General features: G+C 44.6%; 1 protein-coding gene and 1 long non-coding RNA gene across 2 annotated transcripts in view; one reads left to right on the top strand and one right to left on the bottom strand.

Moving 5' to 3' along the window:
* The window catches only part of DPF2 (double PHD fingers 2), a 434,995-nt gene that overhangs the window by 107,448 nt on the left and 313,951 nt on the right, over positions 1 to 13,596 (top strand). The gene's annotated exons all lie outside the window — the stretch shown is intronic.
* On the bottom strand, positions 10,836 to 13,081 carry LOC146798480 (uncharacterized). The gene is made up of 4 exons (XR_014969171.1): positions 12,944 to 13,081; positions 12,368 to 12,465; positions 11,804 to 11,911; positions 10,836 to 10,864 (listed from the first exon to the last, which is right to left on the bottom strand). It is a non-coding gene; the product is annotated as an uncharacterized LOC146798480 (long non-coding RNA).

Raw genomic sequence — 13,596 nt, 5'->3', positions numbered from 1 at the left:
AGCTATCTCCTCGCCTCTTTGATTTATATTCCGGTAAAAACAGTATGGTGTCGGTGACAAATAGTTCTTTAGCCAGATCACAATTGGGCTGCAAAATAACTCTCTGGTATTCTTGTGACTGAGAGACTTCTGCAAAGTTAGGTTCTTGGGTGGAATAAGAATCCAACTGGCTGCTAGCATGGCTGAGCTGTGTATTTGGATTTGGCATTTTGGGGTTAGGTACATTTGTTATTCTAGTTGTGGTTAATGAATGCTTTGTGCATGATGGAGGAGCTAAAGATAGATTTTGTCTGAGGGACATGGCTGTTTGCTCTTTTGTTGTTTGAGTCTTCCCCCGTTTGACACTGGTCCTTGGTGTAATTTCTTTACACTACCTAAATAGCTTCCCAACCACTGATCTTGTTGAGGGTCCCAGTGGGGTCCTTTGGGTCGGGACTGGTGCATTTTGACTTGGTGTGGTTGCCACGCTGGTGGATTTTTCTTCACCTTTGCCATTGCTACCAAAGTCTATTACTGATTGCATTGTAAGCAGTGTTGTAGATAACAGGCTGCCTTGTGCAGTAGTTGTTGATTTAGACTAAAAGCTCTGCTTGGTAACTATTGCTCCTTGAGAGGTGGTGTCAGTCCAAAAATATGCCACTATGTTGTCCTTTTTATTTCTGCCTTTCCTTTTTTGTTTTCGGAGTACTTGGGTGTTACTTGTCTCGTTCTTGCATTTCGCCTGACTTGTTGAAGGAAGGGAAGGTGGTGGTGGTGAATTTAGGATGACTGGTAAGTCATTTGAGTGTTGTGCCATGCCCGCCCTATCCTTCTCTTGCTGAGTCGCTGCTGGGGGCAATTCCGGGCCTGTTGCTCCCAGTTGTAAGCTTGGAGGGTCGTGCTGGACATCATCTTTCTGTATAGTGGATACTTTCATATCCATTATTAGATCTCACAGCATGTTGGGGAGAGTAGTTTTTTTTTACAACACTGAGGCACAACAGCAGTCTGCTCACATTACCTGGGTATCAGACTGCACTTGTTTAATTAAACTGTTCAGTTCCTTGAGTTTTTCATCAATTCCTGAGACGTATACTGCTATGGAGTACTGATAGCTGTATGTCCATTTTATCCGACTGGTATTTCAAAGCAGTCGCAGAGAACTGAATGGTATTGAGGAGAAATGCAGGTGCCCCATAAAGAGTCTATCTGTTGGTCGTTTCTATTAATAGGATTATTTTTGGAGACTGGATGACTGCCGCCTGTAGGAGAGTTTTTCGTGTGTAAGAAGCCACTTGATCCTCCTACTCCTGTGTGGCAAGGTATGAGATTTCACCTACTAAGCCTCCAGATTCATATTTTGTTTGATATGTGGGAGTTTTGCAGATGTTCCTGGACTCCGAGGATGCTTCAAATGCTGTGGCATGGGCAGTGTCGCTTGGCGACTGTGTGTGGGATCTTGGTCTTGTTTGAATCGTAGCAGGCTCAGTCTGGCCTATCCCCGGTGATCCCATTAAGCAGAAATGTGAAGCTAGCTGGGATAGGCTTTGGTCCGCAGATAATGGGACTAAATTGCCTGTTTCTCTTAGTTCCACGCTGGGGTCGTGGGCCCAGGGAGGTTTATAATTCTCTCCCGGGAGCAGGTCAGAGCACAAGGCAGTGTCTGCTCTGGTGCAGTCTGTCTCAGTAGTTCTTTCCTTTGCTTCAGCATTGTAACTGGCAGTGTCCCTCAACCCACCTTTGCCATCTGGGGATGCAGCTTTCATGCCCATAGATTTAGTTTCCTCTGTTAGAACAGTAACAATTTGTTAGGGTGATGTGATCATGGCAATCTCCAAGCACTGAGCGATAGCCTCAGGTGGAAAGGAGTTAAGAGGCCTTCAATCTCCTCATTGCTGGAAAAAAATGGCAGTGCCAGGATCCTTAAGGAATGCAAACTTAGTGTAAATGTTTAGTTGGTAAGTGCTAGGCACAGTCTTCAGGGTTGCCCCAAAAATGTTTAGCAGACCTTCCCAGACTGAGCCTTGAGCCCCCTTCTTGAACTTTCTGGAGTTTTAGTAATTGTGGGGCTAGCATTGCATCGTTTTCTCTTCTGTTTATGCCCGAAAGTTGGCTCTCTTTCTTTACCAGACCTCATTATGGGGAGCTTATGGTGAAACTGATGGAGCTTACTTAGGTTCCTATGGGTTGGACAGTTTTTAATTCTTGGGGGGGGGGGGAGAGTGGTGAACAGTGGGGATAATGCCACAGTCTGCGTGCTGCGCCTATACTAGGGTGAGCCGCCTCCGTCTGCGGCACCTACTGCCTCTTTTTTGGGGGCCAAAATGTGCACTCCTTCTGGAATGCTTGCCCGTCTTATCTCTTCCTCCTCCTGTCCGCTGGAGGGTTGGATGCAGGATTGATACTCAAATTCCAGGCGGATGCAGGGTCCGGCCTCAGGTCACCTGCAGCATCTGCAGGGTGCAGCCTGACTGAAGGATGTCTGTGGATGTCCTAGTCCTTTCCAGGAGTCAGCAGGCCATGGTGATCCGTACTATACGTGGCCCTGTGGCAGCGCAGTCAATACAACTTTCCAAAATTAGAGGCAAGTCAGCCGCTGGTGTTCAACCAGAGACATCTTCACTGACTGGAGTTTACAGCCAAGGGCATGAGCACTCCTGCATGCCCTTGCAATCTTACGCACAGCTTTCAAGGTCAGCAGAATTGAGGTGCTTGAGGCTTTTCCACAGGGCGGAGTTGAAGGGTAGAGCCACAGGGTCGCAAAGTAAAGCGGAAGGGTGGACTCACAAGGTTGCAGGGGCCTTAGATGATGTGCAGTGATCCTCCAAATGCACACTGGTGCGCCTTGGAAAGAGTCAGAGATGCAGCTGGGGGTGTAGAATGGATAGGGTGGTAAGGGGACGTCAGGAGAACAGGGCACGCTTGTATGCCATGATGCGGGGGTGAGATCACCTTGCCCACAAGCCGCACCCAGCCCAGCCACTTCCGCTTGCCAGGGTCTCTACCTGTGTGTCAGGACCAAGCCCCTGCCACACCCACACTTTGCCGCTCCTGCCGCTCTGTATTTTACGCCTTGTGGCTAACCACTGATGTTTTTGTTGAATATTTTTTGCTTAAATATGTTGCTTTAAATATATTACTGTGGCTTTGTAAGGACTGTTGCTTTCTTACTTGTATTGCTAATTTCTGGTGCTGCTGTTAACGTGCCTTGGGTCTTTCGCAGCCAAGACCGGCACCAGCGGTGATTCAGAAACCGTGGTGAGAGCAGAAGCTGCTGACGCCCGGTGGAAGGCTGCGTTTGTACAGCGCACAGCGGGTGGGGGCGTTGGGTAGCCAGCAGAAATAGGAGGTGCTGGACCGTCTGCTGACTCTTCTGCTCTCACCCCCTCAGATCGCTGACCGCAACCTACCCTGAAGGACGGTGACTTATAGCAGTAAGTGATGCCAGCAGCGCCTCCCAGCTGCCCGCTTGCTTGTTTGCTCCTCCGGCTTGCTGTTACTCCTCGTGTCCTCAGCGTATGTCAACGTCACTTCCTCTCAAATTCGTCTCAATATATCCTCTACCTCCACTCTGACTCATTCCGATCCTTATTCTAAGATTATTTGCAAAATAACCCTTTCTAGACTCTTTCCTCCTCTATCCCTCCAGGTTCACCCCAAACCTAATTTTACTTATATGATCTCCCAACCAACCCTTTCTAAATTCTATGTCAGGACCGGAGGCTCCGATTATGCTTCTCATTTCTTTACTAGAAATTTGCTCAGCAGCCAATCATATTACAATAAAACTAAAAACTACAATACCCATGAACACATTGGGTACTACGTAATAACCATAGAGTATACACATATAAATAGTCAGCAAGAGAATACCACATCCTCTTTCTTTGCTGCTCCGCAGCCAGTTAAGTGCATTTTGCTTTCTCTTTTCATACTCTAATCTGTTTTTACTTATGGCAATGGTATTATTATATCTACTTTGTATGTATTGCTAGCGCTGTGCGCGTTCCTTTTGAATTCAATTTCGCGAGTGTTGCTTAATTGTATTGCCTGCGTATACGCGTTGCAGGGAGCGTGTGTCTGCCTCCCCGGTTCGGACGCTGTGCGCCCGCGCCTCATTATTCGTGGAGAGGGAGAAAACGGGGCTGAAAGGCTACGCGCGTGTCGCGTAGTTCTTTCTTTAATTACATTCAGGCGGTCGTTACCGCGCATGCGCGGCGGCCATTTTTCCTGTTGATAAACATCGTTTTCTCTTCAGGAATGCAGCGCGAGAGCAGCGCTTCTTTGCTCATATGCCCACAGCCTGTTTTTATGCCCCTGTTGACGTCCTGCTGTTTTCAGACACAGTTGGGGCTGGATAATTTTGCATAGGCTCTGCCTAGAGTGGCTTATTATTATTATGCTTGGCAAGCCCTCCCTCCACATTTAAATATTTACATAATTTCAGGTCATTAAACCTGTTGTTTGGTCTTGCCTACGGGGTTCTGCCGCTCCCCCTTTATTGTGCTTTGGCATAAGTGATTCTTTGTTGATATCCTTCCTCTTGTGGGCTTTATTTACACCAGGCACTGCCATGGCTGAATATTTTGAGGAGGATGATTACTATTATTATGATGATGAGGAAGCCTCTGGCTCTATGGAGCAGGATTTGGTAGAGGCTCTTGACATGGGTGTTCAAACGTCCGTGAATAAGGCGCTGTTTCGCGCTATTACACCATTGAAACGTCATTTGTCCCAATATGCAGTGCAGCAGGGTTGGCTACCTAACTCTAAGTCTTCTAAATCTTCTAAATCTTCAAAATCTTCACAGTCCTCCAGGTCTGCTAAATCTTCCAAACTATCCAATCCACATAAATCTGATTTTGTTAAACTGGCCAAGGCCCTTTCTTCTGAACATTCCTATGGCCAGCCTCCCATTGAGCCTTCGTCCCCTCCAAATCGTCAGACAGACGATGACAGTACTTCTACTTCTTCCTCCTCGGATCATGGGGTCGCTTCTCCTCCTCCTCGTAAGAAGGCCCGGAAGGAACATTTTGTTGATGCGCCATCGCATCCCCAGGTTCTAACTTTTGATCCTTCCGACATCATGCACCCTAATTCTTCCTCTTGGCTCCCGTCTCAGGAGGTGGCGGAGTACGTCCAGGCACACATTCGTCAACCTTTTGACAAAGATGTGCGTACCCGTCTCCGTTCTGAATGTCCACGGCCTGATTTAGCAGACAAATTAGCAGACACTCCGGAGGTGGATCCAACTATGGTGACATATCTTAAGAAATATGCCAAGGACCCAAAAAGAGGCATTGATAGAGCTTGACGCTCTTGTCAAGATAAGTTATTGGACTTATTGGGACCTCTCACCAAAATTTTGGATTTAGGTTATCAGGCCAAAGAGTCTTCCTCCGCCATTGACCCTGACGACCTCATTGGTTGGGCTCAAAGAGCTGTTTGTCACTTGGGAAATGCCAATTGTGCCATGTCTTCTGAACGCAGACGTTCCATTTTATTAAAATTGGACCCAAAATTGGCTGAGCTTTCCTCCTCTGAATCCGGTCCTTTGGCGCAGGGTTTACTGTTTGGGCATCCTTTTCTCAAGGAACTCACAAAATTTGTCGCCACTTTCAGTGGTCTGGACAAGGCTCAGGCTTCTATTAGACGGGCTTTTCGCCCGGTTTTTGGGACGGCCGGACGATATAGGGGACGATCGTTCGGCCGCGGCTTTAACCAATCTAACCAGCGTGGTTTCCAGTCCCACCGTGGTGGAGGTCAGGACCCCAACGCCGCCACCAACAAGCCTTCCTTCTACCCCCCCCGTAGAGGTCGATACCAATTCCGCAAAGGACGTGCCGGCGGTCATCAAGGAGGACATCACGATTCCTCCACTTCAGGTGAGTTTGATCTCTGTTACAGAAGTCATGTTGGGGGGCAGGATTCAGTTTTTCCTTCCCAATTGGCTCTTGATCTCCAACGATGCATGGGTGTTGGAGACTGTCAAAGGTTTCAGAATAGAGTTTTTCAGTTGCCCAAGTCAACCTTTCCCTCCTTCTCCCTTGATGTTTTCTCTTCACGATCGGGCGATTATTTCCGCGGAAATAGACTCCCTCCTGAGGAAAGGGGCTATTGTCCGGTCTTTTCCTCATCCTCAGGGTTTTTCAAGCAACATCTTTCTGGTTCAGAAAAAAGGAGGCGGTTCCAGGTTAGTTCTCAACCTGAAAGAGTTCAACGGCTGGATTGTCTATCGCCACTTCAAGATGGAGGGCATCCATCTTTTGAGGGATCTTCTTCAGGAAGGGGACTGGATGGTCCGCCTCGATCTGAAGGATGCGTATTTGTCGATTCCCATTTACGGACCACATCGCCGGTTTCTTCAATTCCAGTGGCAGGGTGTCTGGTACGAGTTCAAGGTTCTCCCGTTCGGCCTCTCGTCAGCACCCTGGTGCTTCACGAAGCTTCTGAGGCCTGTGGTGGAGTCACTGCGAGCTCGGGGAGTTCGTCTGATAATTTATCTGGACGACATTTCTTATCATGGCTCACTGTCCCCATCTGTTAATGCTCCATTTGGAATGGTCAATAGATCTCTTACAGTCACTCGGATTTCTAGTGAATCCTCAGAAATCTGTTTTTCACCCCTCGCAGTCGATAGAATTTCTGGGTTTCCTGATTAATTCTCTCTCTTGCCAACTGCTATTGCCCCTTCAGAAGATCAGGACAATCAAACGGGAGTTGAGATTGATTTTACACAAACAGCTTGTGTCGTTGAGATCTATAGCTCGGATTGTCGGTCTGTTAGCTTCATCAATTCAGGCCATCTTCCCGGGTCCTCTCCATTATCGGGCGCTCCAGCGACTCAAAATCCGCCATCTCCAGAAAGGCCTCAAGTATTCGGATCAGATTCCTCTGTCAGAGGAAGCGAGGTGGGAGATGTTGTGGTGGTTGGAACATATGGAGTCCTGGAATGGCCGAGCCCTGTTCGGAGTGTCCTAGAAGGTGGTGATAGAATCCGACGCCAGTCGGTGGGGTTGGGGAGCCCGTTGCGGTCCAATGTCCACGGGAGGCCGGTGGTCTTCGGAGGAATTATCTCTCCATATCAATTGTCTGGAACTTCTGGCGGGGTCCTTTGCGATCCGTTGTCTATCTCCTCGCATGACGAATTGTTGCATTCTCCTACGCATGGACAATGTCTCAGCGGTCCGTTATGTCAACAAGCTAGGGGGGACACGTTCCAAGATTCTAGCAGAGATAGCCAAAGATTTTTGGCACTTTTGTCTTCAGAGAAACATCACGGTGATTGCAGAGTACCTGCCGGGTCACAGCAATCTGGTGGCAGACTGGAATTCTCGTCATCTTCGAGATTTCAGCGACTGGAGACTTCACCCTCGGGTGTTCAGATTCCTGTCTCGTGTGTGGGGCCCCTGCCAGATCGATCTTTTTGCCTCTCGCCTCAACACTCAACTTCCTCAGTTTTTCAGTTGGCGTCCGGATCCGGAGGCTCTTGCCACGGATGCATTTCTACAGACATGGCCGTCTCACCTGTGTTACGCCTTTCCCCCGTTTGTCATGATCTCCAGGGTTCTGGCACGCATGAAATTTTATCAGACGGAGTTGATTCTGATCACCCCTCTCTGGAGGGCTCAGGCTTGGTTCCCGGTTCTTCTGCAGATGTCTTGTGCAGTGCCATTTCTGCTTCCCCAGCTGTGGAATCTGTTATTGGATCCCCTCGGCAATCCTCATCCTCTAATAGAGTCGGGTCAACTCTTTCTAGTGGCATGGCGGGTTTCGGGGATCGCTGGCAAGTCTCAGGCCTTTCGGGAGACGCTTCCAGATTTATCAACGAAGCTTGGTCTCCCAACACACACAAACGTTATGCAGCCACATGGAAACGTTGGTGTGATTGGTGCGCTCAACGGGAAGTGGATCCCTCTAATACAGATGTCACTTTGATTGTGAATTTTTTAGCTTCCCTTGCTTCCTCAGGCCTTGCATATCGGACTGTCAACAATTTCCGTTCGGCCATCTCGGCGGGGCATATTCCTATTAATAGTAAACCTGCAGGTGAACATGCTTTGATTTCCAAGTTACTCAGAGGTATCAGATTGGTAAAACCTCCTTGTCCTAAGTATGTTGCATTGTGGGATGTGTCTATTGTCTTAGGTTTTTTGGAGGCTTGGCCTTCCAACGATTCTTTATCCCGCAAACAATTATCAGCTAAGTTAACTATGCTTTTATGTCTAGTCTCTTGCAAACGTGTGTCTGATGTTCGCGCGCTAGACCTTGCAGGTCGTACTTTTTCTCCTGAAGGGGTTACTTTTTCCATTTCCAGACGTACTAAGTGTAATACTGCCTCAGTCACTTACCCAAGTTTTCCCAATAATCCAAAACTCTGTGTAGTGCAATGTATTAAGGATTATGAGGTAAGTACTGCTCCTTTTCGTCAAGATTTACATGGTCAATTGTTGATTGCGTTGCAAAAACCCTTTCGCCCTGTGACCCCGGCTACTTTAGCCAGATGGGTCAGATGGCTCATGGGTGAAGCTGGTATTGATGTTACTACTTTTGGTGCACACTCAACTCGTGGAGCTATGGCTTCCAAGGCCTTTTCTATGGGTGTGACCTTAATAGATATTATGAAAGCAGCTGATTGGCCAACGGATTCTATGTTTAAGACTTTTTATTATAAACCTATTCTGGATATTGCTTCTGTTGTGGTGGCTCAGCTTTGAACAAGCATAATCGGAGCCTCCGGTCCTGACATAGAATTAAAAATTTGCGAACATACGTGACAAGAATTTTCAATTCTATTAAGGACACGGAGGCGAGGATTATCCCACCCATGTTTTCAGTTATGTATTTTCGCTCATGTATCTTTGCATATGATAATTTTCAATAATATATTTCTGGTATACTGTTATGATGTATTTGGATACATTCCTTCTTTTCTCTTCCCTCCCTAAGTATTCTATGCTTTTCTTTTTCATTTCGGAATGGTATATTACGACTTTATATCTTTTTCAGGTTCTGATCCGAAGTGAGCTGCGCTTCTTTCTTTATCTTGGATTATGTTTTGGACGTCTGCTGGTTCCTGTTTTGGGATGTCGTTTCACGCATCAAATCAGCTGTTCCATCCTGTTGGTCTTCAGTTGAACTGTTTGAACTACGATTTTATTTTCCACGCCTTTTTTTTCCAGTCGTTGCATTATTTTCTTCTTCTGACTGTTGCTAATTACCAAAGAAAGAGGATGTGGTATTCTCTTGCTGACTATTTATATGTGTATACTCTATGGTTATTACGTAGTACCCAATGTGTTCATGGGTATTGTAGTTTTTAGTTTTATTGTAATATGATTGGCTGCTGAGCAAATTTCTAGTAAAGAAATGAGAAGCATAATCCTTGCCTCCGTGTCCTTAATAGAATTGAAAATTCTTGTCACGTCCCAAGTCAAAAAGGAAGATCATCCTGGACTCATTCTAGCGTCATCCGATGACTTCAGCCAGGCTATTCCTGTAATTATCTGGGGAAGTTATCCCAAGCCATCCTGAAGTCTGCCCACAGGGCAAAATATTTAACCCCTTGCATGCCCGCCCCTTTCCCCGCCCAGTGCCGCGCCTTTCATTAGCGGGCGGAGTTCATGACGAGCTGGACTCGTCATGGGCACAGCGCCACCGCAGCCCATGACGAGTCCAGCTCGTCATGGGCACTGAAGGGGTTAAATGAGATGACTCTTACTGTAATCACAAAAACTACTCCAGGATGGTGTCCTGGTTACTCCAATTAAAAATGCGTGATGATCCTTTACAACTCCAAGAATACTAATTGACAACTGCAGGATGAGTGTGAATTACTCCAGGATGGTGTCCTGATTACTTCAATTAAAAATGCGTGATGATCTTGTACTTCTCAAGGAATACTAACTGACAAGTGCAGGATGAGTTTGAAATACTACCGGATGATTTCAGGACAACCTCATGGTTACTGTTTACAACCACTGGATGATTTGCTAACATCTTCAGAATTATTATGCATTACTGTAGTATGATTTTATGACAACTTCAAATTGGAGTTAATGTACACAAGCATATTGGGAAAACACTACGGTACATCCCATCATCACTGCCTAACAACCAAGAGTACTCAGTGGAATTATTTAGAAGTAATCCCAATTCGTAACATCCAAGAGTATCCACTGGATGGGCACTCTTGGCTATTGCAAATGGGGATTACTTCAGAATGGTTTAATAAAATGTTCTCGATGCTTGTAGATCACTCCTAAATGTTTAAATACAGACTTTCCAAATGTCCTTTCCTTCATCCTGGATTACTCAAGTCTAATTTAAAAACAAATTTGAAATGAAATACTTGGGTGAAACATGGTGTCCCTTTAAAAAAGAAAACTGTATGGGTTTAAAACAGGATCCTTCTTTAAACAAGGACAATGATATAAAATGAATTTGTGAGGAGCATTGGTGTTGGCAAGAATACCATTTGCATTGAGTAGCAGCCTTGCAACGTATGACCTTTCCCCATACTAATTGTGACAGGTCTTCATTTGAGCTAAACGACGTCACTCTAAGTTTTGATATGGTGACCTGTGGCAATACACCGAACAAAGAATTGGTTCAAATAAATGGATCTGAAATTACTTCTCACTGTGTGCTTTTATTTCGCAAAAGCATGTACATGACCTCAAAGAGAGATAGTATACTGTTCAGGATAACATTAAAAGTAAGGAAAGAGAATTTTAAAAAGTCAACAAAAGAAGCAGCTCTATTGTGTGTTGCCAGATTCAGAGTATTTTGTCCTCTTTTGCAATTGCAGATCCTTACGACAAGAGCCCTTCTCGTAGTTTGGTTGTTGAGAGAAAGCCAGCTTGCACTAAGATTTCATAACATTCTGAAAAGATAACAAAAGACTATATTAGTACACTTTCTACAATTGAGTTACTTTAGATTTTATTTTAGATTAGCTGCCTTCATAAATCACTGGATTCCCCTCCACCATAAAGGGCGCCTTATGAGAGGTTTTAACACTGCTTTGCTGAGGCTTCTGGTTCACATTTGAACTGAGGCCATTGATCAGATGGAAGGTGAAGAAAGAAAATATCCCTTTCTCAACTGTAAGAGTGAAGGGGCAAATTGGATTCAGAACAGTCCCAGAGTAAAACCGGCTTTTTATCCTCAAGAGACGGCGAATTTTAGGTTTTAATCTCCGCCACACATTGACAACAGTTTGACAGCATTGTGCCTTTCATCACTGCTCCTCTAACATTCAGGATAAATTACAGATGTACAAAGGTAAAGAGTGGTTTCCCAGTTACCAGAGTCTGTAAGCCACTAGATGTAGCCTGTGCAAACAGGGAGTAAACTACCTTGGGTTCAACTTATGCTGCCTTCAAGAAGAATATTGGCTGAAGGTCCACTGAACTACGCTTGCAGCATGCCCGTCTGGAAAAGAAAGTCACAAATTCCCTTGCGGCCAGTACATGAATGCAAACAAGCAAGTGTTTGGACCAGGGATGCAGATGAAAGTACGAAGTAAGGCTGGAAGCACTGTGTGCTTTCAGTGGTGTCATGAAGATTTCTAGTTTAAGGCCTGGCTGGATTGCTTGCTTATTTGAAGAGAACTGACTGAAGGAGTAAAAAGGCAATACAAAACAGCATAAAAGGAACACTGCAGCAATAACATGAGCCGCTATGGGACCACTTAGGCCTTAAGGTTTTATAAGTCAAAACACATTTTTAATGATAGTTACTGTTTTTACACAAACAATTTGCAGCTTTAACCTGAATGTTTGTTACCAGAAGGGTAATTAGATGATTTGGAATATCTTACCAAATAAATCTGCAATTTCCGGTTGATCCCTGCCCAATGCTCATCTCAGCACACAATTTCATAATGAATAGGGTCCAACAGAACTTCTACCAGCTGCTGCATATCATCCTGCAGGTAACAGAAAGCATTAATATATATGCCATCATATATACATGACTTTAAAAGTAAACGTTTTTGTTTCTGGCCGTCTAATTGACATTCATAAGCACCATGTATAACAGTGATCAAAAATGATGCATTAGTGCCAGAAATACGCATTGGTCATTTCAAAAATGTACTCCAAAACCAATTTCTTTTTGCAAAGAACATACAATGTGTGTCAAAGCACACAGCGCTGCCTGCAAATGATAAATAGCCTACTGATTTCCACACGTACTTCAGCTGGCCTACAATTCAGTAGGTGTTTTTATTATTATTTTTATTTTAAGGCACAGCTTTTGGTGAACAGAAACTTATTTCTGAGATATGCAGGTGGAGTACAAAGTGCAGGAGAATTAGGCGTTTTAGGTTATGTGGTCAAAGTTGCTTCTACTCACTTAGTTTTAAAAGATGAGTTTCACTTACCTTTTGAGAAATCATTCTTATCTTGAAATTTTCTTACATTTGTTTGTATTAGTTCGAGCTCCTCATTCAGACCCGTAGCAGGGTAATCTGACGAACAGCTGTAATTTCCAGTAATAATTGACAAGGAGTTATACATGATTAACTTATGAAAAAAAAGTATTTTGTAAATAGGCACATAACATTGGGAATTCAACTTCTTAAGCCTAAACAGAGAATGTGTGGTTGAGTTTCACTAATTCTCAAATGAAATGATTGCCCACTGTGTTGCATGTTAGGAAATAAATTAAACCCACCCACACACAACAGATGAGATAACGCACTTGAGCAAATCAAATAGGAAAGGAAACCCTATGTTTCTCTCAACTGCACCAACATCTTATACGGCATATTGACTGGTGAATATCATATATTTATTACAAGGTCACCACAGTGAAATCCAAAGCACCTGCCACCATGAAACGACACACACTCATCTAACCTTACACAGGACAGAACATCTCACATCCAACTCAGCACAGGTACGCCATACAGTCATATATCACTTTGCTCCCAGAAGCACTTTCTGAAAAGACATACCATGCTCGGGTCCTGTTGTCCCGCAGTCGGGAATTCGTGGTACCTTGATTGGACGTCTCTGACATGTTACGGCTCCGACACGCGGGTGTTCCTCTTACATATTGTTGATCTCTTCTTCAGGGTTTCTGTCCGCATCCATGTTCCCTCACCGGAGGTACCTGCTTGTGTAGCTCTGTTTCTTCACGCCGGAGTTTCTTCAGCCTCTCGTCCTGTAGAGAATACAATGAGAGAAGAAATATATATTTAACCAAAGAATCCTGATCTATCAGGTATATGGTAGGATGATGATGTTATATATGGTTAGAAGGACATTGTTACTTATCTGATTTATCTGATCCACAGAGAGTGGAAAAATGGTTATTCTTTTGCTTCCCTTATTTAACACGGGCTGGATATAAAGAAAAAATAGATATAAATTAGTTTCCTGATTTCTTAAGGAGACTCTATATCCCTATCTGACTCAGCACCTTTTTGTGTTGATTTTTCATATTGCATCCTATCTAGGAAAATATGTTTTTTGCCTAGTATTAATTAGGATGTATATTTTTGGGGTCTAATTGAGTGCTACAGTGGCATTTGTTGAGGTTAGTCCCTCTCATTGTTTTTTGCAATTATACATATAACTTCTTTTACCATAAGGTGAATAGCTAAGC

Source organism: Triturus cristatus, chromosome 9, assembly GCF_964204655.1.
Source record: "Triturus cristatus chromosome 9, aTriCri1.1, whole genome shotgun sequence".
Classification (NCBI taxonomy): Eukaryota; Metazoa; Chordata; class Amphibia; order Caudata; family Salamandridae; genus Triturus; species Triturus cristatus.
Note: the sequence above shows the minus strand (reverse complement) of the source record. Positions and strands in the feature narration are given on the sequence as shown.